Genomic DNA, 3,479 nt, shown 5'->3' on the forward strand with positions numbered 1-3,479 from the left:
CATTGTGTGTCTGTGTGTCTCTCTCTGTGTGTCTGTGTTGTGTCTCTCTCTGTGTCTGTGTTGTGTGTCTATCTGCTTGTGTGTCTGTGTGTTTTGTCTCTCAAATTTAGCAATCTTTGGAAGAACGTAATCAACCAGGTGGGGTGTTGATTGTTTTGCTGGCTGACTCTCTGTGTTGTATTGCAACACGTTCCTTCGGAGTAGGCAGGTAGGAACTTGGTTGGACAGCGCATTCGTGCACAACAGACAGACAAATAATCCCTGGTGGGCAAGTGTGCAACCTGTTGTTCCTACCTGTGTACAAGATCACGTGGCTTGAGGTAGCCAGGTAGCCAGCCCCCTTAACTATTGGCCCCTCCCCCTTGCTTAAGCACCTCCCCTGACCCCCCCCCCCATATCCTTAGGCCCCTCCTCTGATCCCCCCCACAGGCCCCTCTCCTGACTCCCTCCTCCCTTAGGCCCCTCCCCTCTCCGTACCCGGCAGTAGGTCTCCACCAATCAAAGAGCTGTGTGTATTATATATTTATTTATGCACGACAGACAGACAGATAGACAGCTAAATAATCCCTGGTGGGCAGTGTGGAACATTGTTCCTTCCTGTATTATATTTCCAAGTTTACTATGTTCTAATTCATTTGTATCTGATGATGGTTGCTTGTGTTGCAATTGAAACGTCGTATTCTATTATTATTTAATTTCTTTACCAAAAGAACCAAAGAGCCATTCCGAATTGTCTGGGAATCCAAGCCAAGCAAGTTTATTATCACAGTGACCACACGAGACATTGAACAAACGCTGCATGTGTAGTGGGTTCAAGGAGAGTGGAGACGGCGTGTGAAGGCAACACGTAACGGCAATAGTAACGGCCCCTAACACAAAGGGGTAACGGCCCCTTCACCCGCTACCTGGGGGGGTACGACCCCTGGACTAGCATGGCCTATCACTGGCGCCACGGGCTCTCTCTCGCCTCCGGCTAACGGCCACCTAGGGGAGGCTACACTGACCCGACCCAGCCAAGGTGCGGGTCTCGACCACTGGCCCTCTCCCTTACAAGGACGTCGCGATCTGGGGGTTCCCAAGGTCTCACCACTGGCCCACTCAGTCCCGGCCCTTAGAAGGGCAGCGGGTCCCGGGGGAATTGATAGACAAGTGGAAATCAAGCAACCTAACGAGCTATTTTAATTAATGTTATTAAATAATACAACAAAAATTAATGACAAAAGTAATTTAGATGAAACATGTATGAGAACATTGTAACGTCAACCGTATCTTCAAGCAACGTGTGTTACTAATTCCTCACTCATTAGCCCCATTAGTCAATGGCGACTTCACGCTCATAATAATTCCATCAAACCCGCAGCTTTAACTAACACAATACACCTGAATAGAATTAAGGAAGGCCTATTTTCACCAACCACTAAATATATTAATCTTACATGATTCTAACCCGCCAATCACAAACCAATGAACCAACAACTCTAATGATCTCCTGACGATATCATCAGGCCCCGGAGCTAAAAACTATTGGGTTTTGAGTGTAACCTGGTCGATTAGGATAATGATTAAACTGACGAGGCTAAGAGAATCGCAGCGAAGGAAGAGAGATCACGCAATGGCTGCGCGGAAGACTCGGCACGCCATCGACCTTGACGGACGACTCTCTGGGATGGAGGGGGGGGGCTGTCTCTCCGTTCCCCGGCATGCACGTGGCTTGCTTGTCCAGAACCAGGCAGCCATTGAAAGGGAACGGCGGATGCAGCGAATTGAGATGGGAGAACTCGACTTAAAGTTTCTGACTGGAGGAATTCACATTCTTTGGGTCCTTCAAATCTAGAATCTTTCGGTAAAAGTCACGTAGATCGGTAAGAAAGAAGACAAAAAACGACGCCGTTTCGATCGCAACACAAGCGATCATCATCAGGCGTTGCGATCAAAACGTCGTAGTTTTTCTAACCTATCTACGTGACTTTACCAAAAGACCCAAAGAATATGGGAGAGCTCTTGACGGCCGAATCACGTGACCGAGAAGCGTTACATTTGAATGCTTTGACGAGAGTTGTCGTCACCCTTCTGGTGCGCGGACTTCAGGTTGCGAGTTCTATACCGGCTGTTGGACGTCCCCGCTGTGGAGCAGAGGTCGCAAACGGGTTTTGATTCCTTACCCGTACCCGGCCGCACCAGGGTCGCAAATGGATACCCGTACCCGGCCGGGTACGGGTACCCATTCCCTACCCGAAATGAGTGACAAACGGTTACTCACCAGTGACTCACGGCCTACCCGTACCCGCACCAGGGTCGCAAACGGGTACCCGTAGCCAGCCGGGTACAGGTAGCCGGGTATCAGGTAGGGTACGGGTATCGGGTAGGGTACGGGTATCGGGTAGGGTACGGGTATCGGGTACCCGGTTGCGACCTCTGCTGTGGAGCATCATAAACTCATTGGGAGCGCTGGCTGTGGAAGGCTGAGTTTCTGACTGAGCTGCAGCTCAAGTCTACTGTGTGTCACGTTTGAATAAAATCTTGAGATTTGAAATAAGGGGCCGTCCATAAATGACGTCACGCACCTAGGGAGGTAGGGGGGGTGTCAGTCATTTGTGAGGATGTGTGACGAGGGGGGGGGGGGGTGAGAAATGTGACGTCACGTCAAAATGTGCAACATTAATTAAATATAGACAACACGTTCTACTTAATTAAATAGACTTTTTAATAAATGTATTCTCCTACAGCATCAGAGTGCAGCGCCGCATTAAATACGCACTACAATGACAATAGTTGAAAGCGATTTGAAGCGTGGTTTATTTTTGTGATGTCATATTGGAAGGGAGGTCTGACTTTTTGTGACGCCGTGTGACGAGCGGGGGGGGGGGGGTAAAAAATCGTCCAAAACCGCGTGACGTCATTTATGGCCCCTAATGTAAGGCGATTGCTGGACACATTATACTTTGCTTTTGAACGTTATAGTTTGCTGAAAAAAACAAATGTTTTGGCATATTTTTCGATGCGACCACCAGCCGGGCACAGCAGTCAACTTTCAGAAAACTGAAGTGTGTTCGCCTTTTGGCGTCCTCTGGTCTAGCACCGTTTGAGACGAGGCTCAAAAGAAAGCCGTCTCTTGTGGACCAATCAGTTTCAAGGACAATGCACACTCCGTCAGAGCACGTGTTTTTTTGTTTGCATGTTCACAAGTGTGTGTGTGTGTGGGGAGCGGTGGTGTAGCGGTTAGCGCGCTGCGCTATGAACCTGGCGACCCGGGTTCGATTCCCGCTCACGGCTAACACCAGTGACGATTATCTGAACCGGTCCCGGGCCTCCCCTAGGTCGACTCAGCCTTACATGAGTACCTGGTGCGGTGTGTAAACATCGCCACTGGGGAGACAAAGGCGGTCGGGCGTGGTGCTGGCCACCCACCCCCTCGTGTACCGTTCCGGCCTTCATAGGTGCTCGCTAACAGCACTTGCCCCTACAGTCTGTTAAGGCTA

Source organism: Lethenteron reissneri, unplaced genomic scaffold (genome assembly GCF_015708825.2).
Source record: "Lethenteron reissneri isolate LAM-NWPU_2019-01 unplaced genomic scaffold, ASM1570882v1 scaffold_1293, whole genome shotgun sequence".
Classification (NCBI taxonomy): Eukaryota; Metazoa; Chordata; class Hyperoartia; order Petromyzontiformes; family Petromyzontidae; genus Lethenteron; species Lethenteron reissneri.